This window comes from Adiantum capillus-veneris, chromosome 30, assembly GCF_014529385.1.
Source record: "Adiantum capillus-veneris isolate H3 chromosome 30, ASM1452938v2, whole genome shotgun sequence".
Lineage (NCBI taxonomy): Eukaryota > Viridiplantae > Streptophyta > Polypodiopsida > Polypodiales > Pteridaceae > Adiantum > Adiantum capillus-veneris.
This window is the reverse complement of record NC_140960.1, coordinates 100,467,987-100,488,007: the sequence shown is the minus strand read 5'-3', so window position 1 is coordinate 100,488,007 and position 20,021 is coordinate 100,467,987. Positions and strand designations below refer to the sequence as shown.

The following is a 20,021-nucleotide window of genomic DNA, read 5'->3' as shown; positions in this document are numbered from 1 at the left end:
TTTACATCAATGCGTAGAGGGCTTCGTGCTCTTCGATTGAGAGAGAGAGAGAGAGAGAGAGAGAGAGAGAGAGAGAGAGAGAGAGAGAGAGAGAGAGAGAGTGGGAGGTCGAAGAGAGATAGAGAAAAAGAGGGAGAGATATTGTTTCAAAGGAAAATTACCAAAATACCCCTCTAATTCGTGGAAATACCAATGTGTCTATTTTGGTTGGGTTGTTCAAGATTTTCTAAACTTTATTCCTTTTTGACAATTGAGATCCGTTTTTGGGAGCTTAGCATGTAGGTAGTTTGTCGCAAAAAAAAAAGGCAAAGCAGCTAGGGGTATTTTGGGAATTTTGAGAAATTTGAAGGGCATTTTGGGAATTTAGTACAAAATATTGGGTGTAGTTTGGGAATTTTCACTCGCATGGAAGATGGAGAGGCAGATAAAGTAGATGCAATGGTATCTGACAAGCCTGGGGTGCAGATTTTGGACCCAGTGGGAGGGGTGCACACACACACACACACACACACACACACACACACACACACACACACACACACACAGAGAGAGAGAGAGAGAGAGAGAGAGAGAGAGAGAGAGAGAGAGAGAGAGAGAGAGAGAGAGAGAGAGAGAGAGAGAGAGAGAGAGAGAGAGAGAGAGAATCCAGTGGTTGCAGCACTCGTCATCCATCGCAAAAATCTCTCTCTCACTCCACCGTCATGCTAGCATATCTCTCTCTGTTAGGAAGATAGGGGCAGTGTTGAAGCCATCCCACACTCTCTCTCTCTCTTGTGCTGAGAAGCACAACGCTGGTGCAGAGCAAGGCACGGAGGCCAAGGGTGGCTGAGCCCGAGACAAGCCTCCCTTGTGTGCAGGGGAGTTGCAGGTTTGTGTGTCTATTGGGCTCATCTGGAGTAGCAGTCCATACGCGATGAATAGTCTTGATGATGCAGTGCACGAGAGGCTAGGAGACCCAGGTTTGCGTAGATTTCATCAGCGTTCGGGCGTCTCATGTTTGACTTGTTTACGGCTACAGTGGGAGCATTTGTAGTAGGGATCGTAAGTCATACGGTGACTGACACTAGCATGACGCTTCGTGGAGCTTTGAAAACCATATAGAGTTGTCTGCAGGATTTACATGCAAGCTCTAGCGTGGCTAAACACACTCGCCTACCACTAGAGCAGATACAACTGCATGTAGATTGATAGAGTGAGCCAGTGGGCATAGGTTGAGAGAGTCTCTCACCTTGTTTCTTGTACATACTAGTAGTTTAGCTAGTAGATCTCACTTATTGGTGCATCGCTTGTAAGTGGGAGTTTGTTGGGGTAAAGGTGTTGCGCCTTTGCCCGGGACCGGGTGTCTGATGTCCAACCGCCAGTCCATCATGTGTACGTATCCTTATGCATTATATACATATGAATAAGGAGTTGCTCACTATATAGACTTCCTCAGGTTGCTCCACCCACAGTTTCGTGCTCCTCCCCTTCCCCGCACGCATCACATCACACAACGCACGCACGCATCCGTGCACACGCGCCCTCACACCCCCCCCTATTGAAAAAGGTATTTTGAGTGTAGCTTTGTGTGTTTGAACCCAAATTGGGAACCCCGAGCTTAATAATGATTGTTGAAACACTAAACTGATCTTAAAAACCGATAAAAGCCTCCATCATTACACCAATCTGGTATGCATTCAAGTATCCCAAAACCTGTGAATGGAACAAGTTAGTCCTATCGGGCCCATTATGGATCCAATTGGAGCATGGAGACATCCAAAACAATTATAAGGACAAATCCCATCCATTGAAAATTATTTGCAACAAAAATTTCATCCGACCATATTCTTCTTGTGGAATCTAGTACGTATATCAAGCACTTAACCGAAGCGACACTATGCAAATCATCACATTAACAAGAAACTTGACCAAAAACTTCTTCAATACTTAAAATGACATATATTTCATCAAAAATATTGTCTTTATTGAAACATGACATAAACCATAAACCAAGAAAAACCCAAAATACATTGAGGGCTTAATTTTTCACCTCGCAAAGCGGCACGACATTCACCTCCTCTGATCCTGCACATCCTTTGGCATGTGCCAACTTTAGAATTAATTTAAATCAATATATTAAGAAAAAAATCATCTTCATCATCCATATCTTGATCTTCAAGCACATTCAAGGTTTCATCTTCAATCTAAGAAATGTGAACAAATGGCTCATTAGAACCCCTACCTTGATCAATGTCTCTATAGCTCCTCTATAGTACCTTGGCCCAATGGTTCCTTGGTATGGTATTTATGTGGCCTTATTCATGGAATATAACATCCGTCAACTATCAAGAAAGCTCACCATTGTCCACAATGCTTTTCCATTCTTCATTACCTAACTTCTTCTCATTGATATTGTCCATTATAGCTTCAATCTGCTCATAAATAATTTCAAATCCCCATGTTCTTCCTGGTTCATTCTCAATATATGTCGCTTCCTCTTTATGATGATATCAAGGAATTCTCGCTTTGCAATTCCCAAATCTCACCCAAAGTGAATTCCACCCTACTGTGGAGAATCTGCTCCTCATGCACTTTCTTCACCTCTATAGCCAATTTGATATCAAATTTCAATTTGTAGGATGGACCTCATGGCTTACCTTGAGTTCTCACTTTTTTGGCCTCCCCCATTAGGATCTTTGACAAAACCGGAGACGCACCTAGATTCAACTCTCCCTCTTTTGGTTGTCTGATCTGCTTGCTCTTTTGGAAATACTTGCCATATTCTCTTCCCTATTTTTCTTCTCTTTGGCAATAGCTTCGATTTTTTTTTAAAGATCTAGCTATGTACACATACACCAAGAGAGAATTGATAGGATCTTCCCACTCAATTGTTCTCCTAATACAATTACCTACTTGACATAGTTGTTGATGGGCAACCTTCCCCTTTTGCGCAGTCTTCATTGCATATGCCAAAAGCTCCACTTCCATGAGATTCTTCAATAGGTTTGACCTAAAATTACTCTCCAAATATAAATCATAAGTTTAGAGTTGTGCTACTAACATGATGCTTATGCAACATCTCTTCCATACCCTTCTTCATTCCACCCTTTTCATAGCTGGTAGTAAGGGGTAGACTTGTCTCCTTTAGATGGATCATTTTATTCTTCCAAAAGACTAGTTTCTTACTCATAGACTCCTAGAATCCATCACAATTATCCCATATGAGGTCAAGACTATCACAACACTTACAATGAAAGTTTCCTTTACTCTTATGTAGGCCTTGTTGCCCCTGGTGGTGAAGTTCTTATCATCAAACCTAATAGATATTTTCCCTCTAGAGAACCCCACTGATTTTTTTCCTCTCTAACCATGCTCGCCTTGGCCCTCAAGAGAACCCAACAAACCGAGCAAGTGGTTTTACTTCCCTCTCCACATTCCTAGCTAATGTTGATCCATGTCGCTATGCCTCAGACCGCATACTTCACCCTGTCAACAATCTAGTAAACTATGAACCAAGCATGACATTGAAGCTATTTGCACATGCTTGGATGACAACTTTTGATCTCTATGAACTTGTATTGATTGCATTCTTCTCATGTTTGAAGAGAAGAGGACCAGCTATACGCTCCACCGAAAACATTTGTATAGTAAGCATGAAGTGGTTTACATACACTCCCATGGTTACTTGAATATAGAGGCAAGAATTGATTGGGTTGAATGTGATTAGCATATTGTTTTAGCTCACCACGACTAGAAACGTATAAGTGGTTTGGAATTTTGTAACATGAAACATATTATATTATGATGGAAAGCCACTTTTTGTGTACACGGTCTTCGCTAGTGATGGCTAGTATCTTTTCTTCTGTTGTGTAGTAGTTTTTATTCTCTCAATAGGTTTTTTGAAATTTTGAACACTGGTGTAATACTGTGGTTCTCACATTGTAGTAACATTTCACAGTGTCACCTTGGGAATTCTAGAGTCAAACCAACACAAAAAATGGTGCTATAGAGTACCAAATTGGATTTTATATAATACCAAGTTGGGTATTCTAGAGTTTCAATTTTGGTGCTATACAATTCATTTAGTATAGTAGGCCTACAATGTGGTATTGTATATTGTAAACTTTCCTTGTGAGGCTCACTACCAATGGTATGTACAGAAGCCTCTATGATACCCTACAATACCAATTTTGGTACTATGTACTTTCAAATAGTAATTTGGTACTATTCACTACCAACCTTGGCAATGAATCAACCACTTCTATCACAAGTAGGATTTGGAGACACTAGCGTGCATTACCAAATTCAAACACTACCATACAGAATCTTATGTAAAGAATTATGTACTAGTACCAAATATTGGTACTAGTTCAATTCATGCACAAGAGAGTTTGGAGACTACTATAAAATAGTTTCATGTACAACATATTTTGGAGAAATTCTGTACAATAGCTCCTATAAAACACTATGCACTACCAAATTTGGCACCGTTCTAAATAGCTTAGATATTTTTTTTGGAAAATCTATTGCCCAAAAATTCATGTATAGCAGCTCTCCCACAATACCAAATTTGGTACTGATTAGAACCAAATTTGAGATTGGTCAGTACTAGTTTGTAATTGGTTAGTATCAAGTTTGGTATTGAGCCTAAAAAGCTGAATAGAGGAAGCGAACAATAGACTAGAATGCAGTAAATCATGAGGACAAAAATGTATATTCTAATTAGGAGAGAAAGCACACAATGGTTAGTATCAAGTTTGGTATTGATCCTGCAAAAGTGAATAGAGGAAGTGAACAATATACTAGAATGCAGTAAGTCATAAGGAGAAAAAGGTATGTTCTAAATAGGAGAGAAAGCACACACTTACCCACTTAGGGGTTCTAGGATCGTGTTTCGTGTAACATGGATGCACCCTCATCACTGCTATTATCATATGGCATGCTATTGTATATACTCTCATATACCTCAGTAGATAGCTCGAATTGATTTAGGAATGGAGGAATAGGCTCCATCAAGAAGCGTATGGCCCTTGCAAGATATGAATAGATAATGATTGGAGATGTATAATCCAAAAGAATATATGTATCAACTTTGCCTTAGACTTGGCCATAGTAGAAGCCTTCAACAACCTTCCCGCCTTTAAAATTCATGTTATGTCACTTATCCTTTTGTGCTCTCACCATCTGGTACAACTCTTTCATGCATTTGATAAGGTGGAAGTCCTCTTTGGCCTTGGCTACTTTTACTTCAAAGTTATCACCAATAGAAATGCTTCAAAAAATATTGTAGGGCTTCCTTCATACATTGGCATGCTATAAAATTGACTCATCGGCGTAGTAGTTAAATATCCATCGTCCTCCTCATCACCTTGGCCTTTGTCACTACTTGTGTTTACAGACTTTGGTAATGATTTGATGGTAACATGTTTCCATTCTTTTATGTGCATTCTATTTTTTCTTCTCCTCCATATTCCACCCATACATAGATAACAAAATCATGAAAGCGCTCAAAAACGTACAATGCATGTGTTGTCCTTCAAATACCCATTAACCTAGTGAAATGAGTGGGAGCCTGCAATGTGCTCACAGTCCCACTAGAGATCGTGCTACACATTATCGATGCCAACAAGCCAAAAGACTCTTTGTGATTTACATTTGTAAGATTGTTCTCATGGCTAAAATATTGCATTGAAAAAATGACCACATGAGCTACACACTTCATAGGCCAACCATCTGGTCTCAATTCCTAATGTGCCAAGGTTCTCTTGATAACTAACCCTACCCTATCACTGTCTCCTTTTCCATGCACAAATGTTGAGACATTTTGCATCATGTGCAAGCACGTCATTTGATAGGACGTTGCCACAAAATAGTAAAGTCTATGTGCCTTGAATTGTGAAGAAACACGTCTGATCAAACCCAATGATATTGCAAACAATTTCCATGTTGTTTCATCCACTTTTCATAAAGCGTAAAACAATGTTGTACAAATAATATATCGTGATGTGTGTCACATCATCTGATATGTAAAAGTGTTGCGCCTTCTCAACACCAACTATTGTATTTCTTACATAAGTGATGTGCACAAGTATTGTGAATTGGATAGACCACCAATGTAGTGATTGAATCTTATTCTGAATAATTCTTTGCAAAGTCAATAACCGATAAAAAAACATTGCTAGGAAACGCAAAGAATCCTTGAATTGTTGGGATTTCCAACGGAAGATAAACTGATGAAGCTTTTGAGGTGGGTTGAAGACAAGTTAAGAAAAGTGTCACTTTTCATTCATTGTACACGCTAGTACTTTCTCCTTTCTCTTCTTCTCACTCCCTCCTGCATCGATCTATCCCATTCCAACATCCAGGAAAACCTTCACAAAGGCCTCCCTGCTATCCTCTGGTATCTCATTGGGACAAGATTTCAACTTCCTAACACCAAATTGGGAGCAATCCCCCCACAAGAATTTCTTTGCATGGTATTCACTATTTGGAGGCTTTGGACATAGGATGGATTCCTACATTCTAGTGATGTGCTGCAAAGGTGACCTTTCTTGTGATGCCCAAACTTCTTGTCTTGGTACATTTGATTAAAGGCCTCTTTGAAATAGAGAATTTGTATATGGGATACACAATAGTAAGTGTACCGCTCTTTCAACTTTCAAAAAAAGTACGACTTCAAAGCCTCAAAGAATCTAAGAGACATGTCCAATGTAAGATAGTCCTCTTGAATCTTTGGCATAGCTCAACCTGTGGCACCAAAACAATAAATCTTAGAATATTTCAACTACTTGATGATGTTGAAATTTTTGTCATGTACAATATTACCAAAACTAAAATTAAAATTTGGAATTATCTCCTAGTAGGGAGTACCAAAAATGGTACTCCACAACCATCTCTACCAAACTTCAAAAGAAAAAGGTACAAAAATTGCACTATTAAGTAACAAAAAAGATTCCTATCTTCCTTTTGGGGTACAATATAGAACAAAGACATAGCAGTACACAAATAATTTGGTGCTTCAAAGAGCCTTTGGTAGTGTAAAAGGTACTAATTGGTACTCTTTACAATTATTGCCCCTTGAAATAAAATAACGTTCAAGAGCTATATAAATAGATACCCCACAAATTTAGTAGTATTCAAAGAACTCTTGGTGCTATACAAGTTCACTGCCATGTAGTGGGGTATTGAATTTGGTACTCCAGTTAGGCATTGGTCCAATACAAATTTCTTTTGGTATTTCCAGAAAACGACCATTGCTATCAGACGAGAGAACCAAATTTGGTAGTTTCTTTAGGCAATTGGTGCTATAAAGAATTACTATAATGTAGGAATACCAAATTGGGCACTGTAGAGAGGCTTGGGTACTATTCACAGACCTTGGTACCGTTAAGGACCATTGCCAACTCAAACCCTATGTGAAAGACTACCAAAATGAGTACTTTGCAAAGGCTTTGATGCTATAAAAGAATGCTTTGGTACTATATAGAGAGACCAATCTTGATAGTGCACAGAGACTTTGGTACTATACATGAGGCTTTCGTACTATAGAGTTAGGCTTCGGTATTTTATAGAGGCTTTGTGTTGAGCAAGAAGGAAAAAGGTACTATAACATGCTTTGGTACTCTATAGATAGGCTTTGGGATACCTATTATATAATTGAACAAAAAATTTGGTATGCACAGGGAATTTGGTTGTATACATAATAGCTTTGGGACTAAACATGAATGGCATAGTAATGTGTAGAACTTTTGTAAGGAGACGTACACACCTACTACCATATAGTTTGAGTACCAACTGTTGCGGTAAAGGTGCACAAACCGCATCACGCACGCACACACGTATCCCCGCACACGTGCACTCACAAGTGGTATCAAAGCTTTGGCGACGGGTGTGTGACAGCTTTTCGACGAGACGAAATCGATCGAGCGACTATGGCGGCTTGAGCTCGATGGCGGTGGATACGGCTCGAAGACGTCAAATTTGAGCTTAGGCATACATGTATATTCAACTTGTATAGATCTTGCATAGCAAGCCATTGCCGAATTTTGCAGAGAAAGAGCAGGAACAAGAAGTGTTGCAGGTCGTTTTTGCTGTTTTTGGCTCTCGAAACAGTGTTTTTGGCATATCTCCGTCACAAGGAGTCGGATGGATATGATCCAAGAGTCTAGGTTGGGATTTTGGCACATTCTGGACATGATGTGATGTCCATTTTTTGAAATTATGATTAGAATTATAGTAGATGCAACAACAGCAAGTTCATGTTGCGTTTTTGGACCGAAAATGGATGTTTTTGGCATATCTCTCACACCCGGACTCGGATATATGTGATCCACGAGTCTACCTTGGGGTTTTGGGACGTTTTGGATGCACTAGTTGTATTAGAGTTTTAAATTTTTGAGTGTTGAACTTTCTGTAGCAGCTCATCAATAATCTTGACATATCAAGGTGTTGTAATTTGATTCCTACATTGTAGAGAGTGATGTGGTTTGAATCTTTGGCTATTTATGGAACATGGTGGTGCTATTTGAGATAGAATTCATCTTGTTTTTGCACAAATAAGTGATGCTTTGGGATGTGACTTTCAAATCTTTACACATCCGGATGCGGTTTTATGTGCATTGTTTCAACTCTGTGGGGCATTCCAGAGAGCTTTTTTAGCACGGTTTTGTGCAGTTTCATGCTATGTATGCATTTTGTGGATATCTCTTGAGCTAGGGGTAGCTTGCAGGTAGCAAATTTACACATTTGCAATAATTTTGGACAGGTACACGTCCATAGAGCCACTCGGTTGAGGAAAGAGCTGTTTTGCCAGGCTTTTGGCAGTGCTATGTATGTCATTTTGTGGATCTGTTTACTGAGACACTGAGTGTCTATCATTATGAGATTTGGTGAGATTTTTTAAGTTTTTGCTCAATTTTCAAGGGAAAATTTTGCCGAATTTTTTCCAGATTCTCACCATGGTTTATGCGTATTCGCAGTTTGCTCTCTAATGGTATAGTGCTTGATATATTTTCACTTTGACAATCATCGAGTGTTTACTCTTTTTTTGACAGGTTTTATCAGTTTGGGTACGGGTTTGGTGTTCTTGTACCCACTCTCACAGGAGTGAGGATTTGCGTATGCTTGTGTGGCTACAATATAGGCTAGGTTTTTGCAGGCAGTTTCTCTTTGGGATGCGTTCTGAGCTAGATTACTCTCTACTTGTGTATATGGTTATGCGTTTTACTCTGGTTGAGAAGTTTGTTCTAGTTTATGCTTGCAAAGTTTTCAAAATTTGGAGTTTGTTTTATGCATATATGAGCGTCAGTTTTGTTGCGATTGATCGTGCTTTTGAGCATTGTGTAGTGGTCGAGTTACCTCCCACTTTGTTGCCACTTTTTGGCACGGTTTATGGTTGAGATTGTGCTTGAGGTTTTGCTTAGTTTACAGGGGATATTTTACCAGATTTTTTCGAGATTCCTCACCATACTTTAGTTCTTAGCCATTCCTTATGGTTGCAGATATGTGTGACACTGTAGAGTCCACTACGGTGACTTTTGAGAAAAAGAGGTCTCGTTCTTGCCGATACTTGCGTTGTTGGCATTGCGGTAACACATGGCACATTAGACATCGTTGTTTCAGGCGTATAAGACAACATCGGAGATCTATGCATGTTGCACATGAGGTTTTGACACATGCTAGAGTAGTGGCTTCATATGCCAGTGACGATGATGTCACCTTTGACTTTAGCGTTCCTCTTGATTACATGTCTTTGAGTAGTGACACTTCTCCACGTTGGTTGCTAGATGAGGATGCATTTTTCCATGTCACACCACATCATGATTGGTTTAGCACCTTCTCTAGTTGGATTTTGGTTGTCTAAACTTGGTCGATGGTTCGGTGTTTGACATAGAGGGTGAAAAAGATATTTGTTTGTCTTTGCCTAGTGGTGCGTTATACACTCTACGGCATGTGTGCTACGTTCCTGAGCTGAGACAAAGCTTGATCTCAGTGAGACAGTTATAACAGACTTTGGTTGTCAGGTGCTGCTTAGAGAGCAATCTTTCCAGATGCATTGTGTTCACTAGTGATTGCCAGAGGAGCCCACAACTACTTGATATATCCTATGCATGTGTCTAAGGTTCAAGACGGCGTAGTCTCAGTTTTGTTGCTGGCATGCATTCACGAATGGACGAGATGTGTCTCTTTTACCGATGATCTCCATCGTGCTCAGGAGAAAGAGCATATAGCTATGCATGTAGACTCTATAGAGACAGAGGTGGAGTGGAAGTGCTCTAGCACGACATAACATGTGTTGTCAAAGTTTGTGCAGTCAGAGGTAGAGCAGGTCCACTCCTTAGAGACACAAATATAGATGATAGATATGAAGTTTTTTTGACATGCTCATGCTAGAGGTTGATGAGTTGATGCCAAGATACACAATTTCGCCTATGGATGAGAGGAACATAGCTACCCCAATGTCAGCAGTGACACATCCATACATGATGAGTAGTCCTGATGATGCAGCACATGCCCAAGAGAGGCTAGGACAGCCATGTTTGTGCAAATTTCTTCAGGGTTCGGACGTCTCATGTACGATCTACTTGTGTCGAGACTCGACCTAACAACTACAGTGGGAGCATTTGCAATAGGGATAGTCAGTCGTACAGTGGCTTACACTAGCATGACACTTTGTGGAGCTTTTCTGACTATACAAGGTTGTCTGTGGGATTTACATGTAGGCTCTAGCGTGGGTACGAACACTCGTCTACCACCAGAGTGGATATGATTGTGTGTAGATCGATAGAGTGAGCCAGTGGACATAGGTTGAGAGAGTCTCTCACCTAGTTTCTTGTACATACTAGTAGTTTAGCTAGTAGGTCTCACGCCTTTAAGTGGGAGATTGTTGGGGTAAAGGTGCTACGTCTTTGGCCGGGGCCAGATGTTCGATGTCCAACCGTCCGTCCACTTTGTATACACACTTTCTTATTCTTTCTATACATAAGAATAAGGAGCATCTCACTCACTTGAGTCACTTCCTGAGGTTTCTGCACCCACACCGTCTTGTGTGCTCCTCCGCTTCCCCACATGCACCGCATCATACACGCACGCACACATCCGTGCACACGCGCACTCACAACAACTTTGACACTATCTCCACCAAATCAGTCTTAAGAATGTAGCAAAAAAATTACAATTGCAAAGGTTAGTTATTAATAGGGATTCATGAGTGGATGCACAGAATGCTTGACAACACTTTTCCTTCCAATTATATTCTTGTGTATGTCCTTTTGTTAGGTGAAACTCTATTCCTTGATGTCCAGAAGTCATACACCAAGTCTCTTATTTCATTGGTGATAATGCTAGCTCAAGGAATTTGTCTCTGAAAAGCACTCAAAGGCAAGACTTTATTCTCATCTTTATTCTCTATCGAAGAACTCGTAGCTCTTATATATGATCCTTTGATGGATACCCAGGACACAAGCAATTCTAGATTGGTATATTCCTTTGATGGATACCTAAGACACAAGCAGTTCTAGATTGGTTCACTAATGCTCCATCTGTGGTATTGTTCAAGATCCTTGTCAAAGAGGTTCTCTTCAAAAAAATCTCACTTGCTCAGTGGGTGACCTTAAGTTGAGTCAAAGTGTTGCATACGCCCGCTATGAAATTGTTGAAATTTGAATTTTGGAGCTCAAAAAATGTCTGATGGTTTAGGAGTTGTTGAAATATCTCCTTTTGTTTGATCATTGATAGCCCTTAAATCTGCTTGTGCCAACATTGTGCTACAACTACACAAATATTCTTCCTTGACCTAGATTTTGGTAATCCAAGTGCAAAAGAAGGATGCATTTCTTTGCTTCTATGTTTTTGTTTCTTTAAAGCACAATAATTACAAAGGAAAGCTAGATTAGTGGGATTTGTCTCACTCGAGCCGTAGATGGAATGGAGTTGTATCTGTTTATTGGTGCTTGCATGGATCACCTTCCATCGCATTGATAGAGGGTAGCTATGAGTCACCCAAACTATATTCTCCTACATTATTGTCCATTTTCGAGGGGGGGGGGGAGAGAGAGAGAGAGAGAGAGAGAGAGAGAGAGAGAGAGAGAGAGAGAGAGAGAGAGAGAGAGAGAATCATCCATATTGTCTATGGAGCTTTCTTGCTACAGGGTGGAAACATTGTGTTTGTGTGTGTGTGTGTGTGTAAGAGAGAGAGAGAGAGAGAGAGAGAGAGAGAGAGAGAGGGAGAGAGAGAGAGTCTCTCTATAAAAATCTCCCTCCAACCTGTTCCAGCCATGTTACCACCCTAGCTCAATGTGTCGAGAATGATTTTTGTTTCACTTTTGAAACGCTCTAAAAAAAGGTTTTCTTTTTATAACCCCTATTTCTACACACATGAACCACCAAGGAAAAATGGTATTAAGGACAGTCCTTTTTGTACCACCAAAGCATGCTTTTAGCCTTTTGCACATAGCCTAATTGGTTTCATAGTTTTGTGTTTGCTTAATTATTGGCGAGGTCTTATTTTGAGATTCTGCTCAGACTGCAGGGGAACTCTGTCAAAAAATTTTATAGGCTCTCACCATAGTTTCCATGTATTCACTATTTACTCTTTGATGCTATAGTGGTCGACTTACTCCCACTTTGATAGTTATCTAGTTTTGACTCTCAATTTGATAGGTTTTTTTGCTTTTGGGAACGGTTTAGTGCTCATGTATCCACTCTCATAGGAGTGATATTTTTGTATACTCATTGTGGCTACAAGTCACAAGTAGTCGAGGTATGCGGTTATCAAATTTTGTAGCACTATTTATGGAATGCATTGCTAGCAATTTTTTGGCTATCTACTTATGCTTGTGATCATGCATTTTACACTCAATTGAGAGCTATTTATCTAAGTTTTAAGTCATTGCTACTCATTGTACTTGCATTATCACTTAGTGCAGTATCATTTTTTGGCTATCTACTTATGCATGTGATCATGCATTTTACACTCAGTTGAGAGCTATTTATCTAAGTTTTAAGTCATTGCTACTCGTTGTACTTGCATTATCACTTAGTGCTTGATTGTTCACAAACTTTAATGGTTTGGTAGAGGTTGTGGATAATACTTTTGTACACTTTTGATAGAGCTACATTGAGCTACAAGTTGCATATGCATTGATCAAGTTTATGGTCATGTAATGATCAAGGTGATCTCCCATTTTGGCATCTTTGATGCAGTTTATGGTTGAGATTTTGCTCAGTTTACAAGGGAGAATCTACCGGATTTGTCCTAGGATTTATTGCCATAATATTGATTTTATCAAAATGCATTTTGATGCATATACATATTTTGGTTTCTTGACATCTATATAGCAGATATGTGTGACTTTTCAAAACCTGCAGAGATGATTTGTGAGAGATGGAGGTCTTGTTTATGCTGATACTTGTGTTGTTGGCATTTTGGTCACACAAGGCACATTAGATGACTTTTCTTCAAGCATATGAGGCAACAAAAGAGATGTATGCAAGGTAAAAATATGGTTTTCAAACAGCTAGAGAGGTGTCTTTGCATACTAGTGGTGATGATATCATGCTTTCCTTTAACATTCCTCTTGCTTGTCTTCGAGAGGTGACACTTTCTCCCAATGGATACTACATGGAGATGTGGTCTTCCACATCCCGTCATGTCGTGAGTAGTACCTTCTCTATGGGGAGCTTTGGTCGTATGCATGTGGCTGATGGTTTGGCGTATGCCATTCCAGGTGCAAGAGATGTATGATTGTCATTATCGAGTGGTGCATCAATTTACGCTATGACTTGTGCACTATGTTCTTGATATTGCACATAGTCTCATCTCAGTGAGTTTCTTGAGAGACAATGGATGTTAGGTTTTTCTTGGAGAGTAGTCATACTACATGTAGTTGGACTCCCTAGTGATTGCACAATGAGCTAGGAGTTACATTGTCTACCCACTAGATGTTTCTAGGAGGTACAAGATAGCATAGTCTTGATTGTGTTACTGACATGTGAGGAGCAAGAGACAAGATGTGTCTCATTTGCGATTAGGCTCTAGTATGCTTATGAGACTGAGCATTTAGATGTAAAGGACATGTCAGTGGACTCTAAAGAGGTAGAGGTAGAGCAACAACGCTATAGTAAAACACATAAAGTGTCATCAGAGTATGTGTGGACAGAGGTAGAGTGGGTGTGCTCTCTACAGACATAGGTAGAGATGACAGGCGCATGGAGTTCTTCACTATGCTTATGCTAGAGGTTGATATGGTGATGTCACGACATGTAAAGAGTATTCAGGATGATGTAGTGTATGCAGATAGCACTGAGGAGTTTGGTACAACCAAGATTACATAGAATTTTTTAGCATTCGGGCACCTCGTGTACAACCTACTAGAGTCGAGACCCGACTTGGAATCTACAGTGGGAGAATTTGCAATAGGGATTGTCAATCGTACAATGATTGATCCTAGCATGATGCATTGTGGAGCTATGCAAACCATACAAAGATGCCGACACGATTTTCATGCAGGCTCAAGCATGGATTCCCACGCTCACCTATCTCTAGAGTTGATATGATTGCTTGCAGATCAAGTGAGCAAGCCATGGACATAAATTGAGAGAGGCTTTTGCCTATATTTTTTGTATATACTAGTAATTAGCTAGTAGGACCCACTTATGATCACATTTGCATTTAAGTGGTAGTATGCTGGGGTAAAGGCAGATGTGCCTTGCCTTGGACCAACCATCTAGTGTCTGACTTCCCACTGATTGCCACTAACTCCTTATTCTTTAATATATATAGATAGTAAAGGATCATTTCCCTCTACTCCACCCACACAACAGGTTTGCCTCATCACACACAACCCCCCCCCCCCCCCCCCACGAGTTACAATTTGCAAGAAGTGTTGACTATCTTCCTCCACGAGTCGCATTGAGGGGGACTTACAATTTTCCAAAAATGTTGATTATTTTCCTCTGTGAGTCGCATTTGTGCTACTTTGTAAACATGCTACACCTTCACCATCTTGCTTCTTTCCTTTGATTGCTTGAGTTCCATGATATGTCCCTTCCAGTTATGGCTTTAGAGACAATGTGTCAACAAGAGACCTTGTGGGTTCCTCTTGTACTAGGTCACATCATCACCCACATTTGCTTTGTGTACACTTTGGTGGTCCTATGTCCATCTTTATATTGGCTATTGCTAGTGCAGAAGGCCTTGATTCTTGACCAAGGTTTATAGATTATGGTAGTGGAAAGTTAGTGGTTTGTTGGACAATGACAAAGGAGGTGCTTGATGTTTTCCTAAACCACAATGCTTAGGAGGAGCTTCACAATCAGAGTCTTTTAAGAGGAAAAGAACGGAATTTGTGGAGAAAAGATGGTAAGAGGGAAGGGAGCTATGTAGAGAGCATGTGAGGTGCAAGTGAGGCTCTCTATAGCTAATAAGTTTTAGTACAACATATCAGATCTTATCTTGGAGGAGGACAGAGAGGGAGAAATAGATGGGAGAAGGGAAATATGAGAGAGAGAGAGAGAGAGAGAGAGAGAGAGAGAGAGAGAGAGAGAGAGAGAGAGAGAGAGAGAGAGACGAGGTTGGAGCTTGTAGAGAGATGAGAGGGTCTAGGTCTGGAAGAGAGAGAAAGTGGATGGAGGAAAGAACATAAGCATTCAATGAGAAGTAAAAATTAGGGTGTTTTTTAGCCGAGCCCACATTTTGAGGTGGTCCATTGATGGCTGCATTTAAAAGGAACCTAAAGAAAATGGAGGAAAATTCTAAAATATTGAAAGATTTTTTTAATTTTCAGCCATTGTATAAAATTAAAAAAAGGCTTTTTTTGCCTAAATTTCTAAGTTTGAACCCTACCAGTGAAACTCTTATGAAACCAACATTTTTCTACGCATGGCACTCCCCCATTTTGCTATTTCTTAATCCCCTTGATAAGGCTTGGTCAAATTAAAAGCCGAAGAAACTCTATTGAGCCCTTATGCCCTAATTATTCTACCGTTTCATAACATCATTAATGCATTGGCTATTTCTTAATCACCTCGATAAGGCCTGGAAAATTTAAAAGCCTATGAAGACACTATTGACACCTTATGCCCTAATTATTCTACCCTTTAATGATATCATTAATGCCTCTCATTGCATTGAAGCTTGACCCAAAACTTAATTGTTAATACTCGCTCTTTGGGTTGAATGCCAAGGTTGTTAATTATTGTGTTTAGAAGAAGTACATAACATCATTATAAATATCAAAATTCCTTTTACTTTACTTTACTTTATCAAAATTCCTTTTACTTTACTTTACTTTGAATGCACATTTCTTTTTTTTCCACAAATGTTCCGGTAGTTTTTTATACCTCTGGTTATGTAATGCGGTGGATCAAAGCTATATTTGATATTCTTAGATGTTGAAAAGAAACATGACGGTTGATAAAATGGGTGTCTCTCTAGATGCAAGCACATAAGCTTGCATCTTGAAGGCATGTGGCACTACATGAGTTGCCCTTGTCGGAGGTGGCACTTCTAGTTCTTTGATTATTTCATAGACTTTTGAGGGGTATGCCTGAGCACCAACTCGCTTGGGCATTCATATTGAATAGCTCGCTATTGCTAGCCTTACTAGAGCCATCTAGAGGGCACAATCTTGCAGCTGGAGGCCACACAAACAATGCCATTTGGATGGATGCCATGCAGCCCAAAGGCCGCCTTGGCTTCATGGGTAGTGGCCGTTGCTCTTCTCTCTTCTCCAACAATCAGAATCGATTGCCTTTTCTACCTCATTCTGTACATGCAGTCCAAGCCCATAGCGAAAGTTAGCTAGCCTAGAAAATGGGATTTATGACAACCATGTCTTTCATGGACGCTTCTCTGACCTGCGCAGACATTTCATGCAGATAGTATTGGCATGTCTAAGCGTAAAAAATCCACATAACACCACCGAAGGCAACACCTTTTTGTAAAAATCTATTCAATCTCAACCTTCATTGAATAGATAACTCATGAGAATAATCACACATGCTGAGAGAGAGAGAGAGAGAGAGAGAGAGAGAGAGAGAGAGAGAGAGAGAGAGAGAGAGAGAGAGAGAGAGAAAACAAAAACTTTTAAAGGATTATATATATTTTTAACTAATCTTATATTTAGTAGACAGTGTTAGCATGTCTAGGCTAAGAATCCACATAGCACCGTCGTAGGTGGCATCATTGTACTAGTGCTTGTTTTTGATCTTTTGTTTTTAATGTATTCAATAATCACACTTGTCGCGAGCGAGCGAGCGAGCGAGAGAGAGAGAGAGAGAGAGAGAGAGAGAGAAAGAGAGAGAAAACAAAAACTTTTGAAGGATTATATATATTTTAAACTAATGTTATATTTAGAGTTTTGATTAAGCCAAAAAGGCTAAGCAAAATTATGGCTTAGCCTACCCAAAGGGCAAAGAAATAATTTTGCTTAGCCTTTTTGCCTTAACCAAAACTCTAAATATAACATTAGTTAAAATAATATATAATCCTTCAAAAGTTTTTGTATTCTCTCTCTCACTCTCTCTCTCTCTCTCTCACACACACACACACACACACACCAATCTATCAATCGTACTTAGCCTAACCAATAACCAAGAAATTCATTGGGACGTCATAAAATATGTATTTTGCAAAGCATGCTCCCATATATATAGGGGTGTTCGGTGCACAAAGATGAGTTTTTTTTTTCCAAACTCACCTTATGCATGTGAATATAATAAAGACAAAAAAATACAATTACATCTCCATGCAGGGTGCAATCGAGAACCACCAAAACCACAAAGTTCAGACAGATCATACTATCAAGGGTTTTACACGGATACCTAACCCAATACAAGCAACCACCAGAATCATCTAGACAAAAAGCATGCCCAAACAAGGGAGGCCAGCCATTGCAAAGGAATATACTGCACGATTGCCACGGACGTCAAGCCCCCTACCACAAGCTAGGACCAGACACTCCCCTTACAAAGAAAAGCCAGAAAATTGACATTAAAATCGCATCACGAGTGCCCTTGCAACACAAACCAAATCGAGCAATAGACAAAGATCCACCAGCGCTACACCCTCCTCCATCGGTGGCGAAGCCGCCATGCACCTTGCAAAGCAAACAGGGAGACGATGTTTTCTTGCTATTACAAGTAAGTTCCTCAGAACATATAACATAAAGTTACCCGTGTTAGAAGACATGAAGATAACCCACCTGAGAAACAAAAGTTTTTTTTGTTTGGCAATATTCACTATAGTGAGATGTATGATATTGATAAAGTAAAAAATTTACAAGCCAAACCCCACTTAGGGCTGAGTCGCACCTTGGTGAATGGGGTGAGTGGGGAGAAGGAGGCACAGGGGTCGCTCCCAATGGGAGTGGGATGAGAAGAGAAGTTTGTGGAGATAAATTTGTTAGCTGCATGGCTTCCCATTGGTGAATTTTCTACTACAAATGAGGAGAGATGGGCTCATGCGGAAATATAGCTTAATCCCTCGAAAAAGTGAGGTATTAATACAAAGCTAACGGGGTTTTTACTTTCTCGCAAGAGTTTTCTCCTTTTCTGTTTTTGGAGAACTCCCTCTTCCCACTAACCCTACTCACGCAGAGTGTGAATCAACTCTTACAAGCCGAGGCAGGGTTCCAAAAAGGCCATCAAGACAACACATAATATTGCAAGAACAACGGAGGTAAACCCCGACCAAATAGTCAACCTAACCAGGAAATCGTAATTGCAGACTGACAACAAACAGCTAGATAAGCTGTCAAGATAAAAGAATATCGCTGCATCAATGGCAGGCCCCAAGTCCCCATCACCTGCAAAGAGCCCTCCAGGTTGCCACCACAAATCTTTCCCTGCCACCACAGACCATCTTCACGACCCGAGCGGACACCCTAAGAAGTCAAAGCATAGCCAAGCCAAAAAGAACTAGAGCGGAAAAAACCCAACCATCAGCCGAGCAATCCAAACCACAAACCAAAACCGAGACATCAAACTCGAGATTTTAGAGAGGAGCCGTGCACTCACAAGAACAAAGCCTAAGTGCCGCTCGCCGATGCCACCAGGGAGAAAGCCTCTGTCACCGACCAATCACCCCTCCTTGGGCAACATCACCACCAGATCCGGTCCACCCTAGGCCATTGTGGAGAGCCAAGCTCCATCAGACAACACAAGCAAAGCCACCTGCCAAGTGGCCACTCACAAGCTCTGGGCTATTTTCAACAAATGCAGAGAGAGGGTGGTGGACTTCTTAGAGCACAACAGATACATAATGACTAACATGTTGCCTAAGTATGTGCTCTAGAGGGCGGTGAGAAGTCCACATATGTCTAATAGGGTAGTGGACTTCTCAGAGCACAACAAATACATACTGACTAACGTGTTGCCTAAGTATGTGCGTTAGAGGGCGGTGAGGAGTCCACATATGTCTAATAGGGTAGTGGACTTCTCAAAGCACTTGACATACATACTGACTAACGTGTTGCCTAAGTATGTGCTCTAGAGGGAAATAAGAAGTCCATAGATGTCTAATAGGGCGGTGGACTTCTCAGAGCACTTGACATACATACTGACTAATGTGTTGCGTAAGTATGTTGTCTTTTTAAGTAACCCACTATCACAAATATCAACAAGTGATCTCACAAAAGAAACACTTATTGTCTTGCCCTCCATGTTTGGTTCTGTAGCAGATATTGATGTTGTTGTTGCTACTCTCTCTCTCTCTCTCTCTCTCTCTCTCTCTCTCTCTCTCTCTCTCTCTCTCTCTCTCTCTCTCTCTCTCATTGAGTGGCTCCACTCGTGGTCTACGCAAGAAGCTCATTGTAGGCATTCTCTCTCTCTCTCTCTCTCTCTCTCTCTCTCTCTCTCTCTCTCTCTCTCTTCCCCTGCAGGTTGTGAGCAAGAATTGTTAACTGAGCCGACATCGATTAACGAAAACTGCTAAAGTCCAAGATGTCGGAATGCACATTGAAGATAAATACGGAGAAGCAGTGAAGATTAGGTTATGCATTTTTCACATTTTCCCAAAATGGCCATGTATTGTAATTTCCCAA

General features: G+C 40.4%; 1 pseudogene; it reads right to left on the bottom strand.

Annotated features, from left to right (window-relative positions):
- Nucleotides 1-2,102: 2,102 nt before the first annotated feature.
- The window catches only part of LOC147418506 (uncharacterized), a 140,579-nt pseudogene continuing 122,660 nt past the window's right edge, over nt 2,103-20,021 (bottom strand).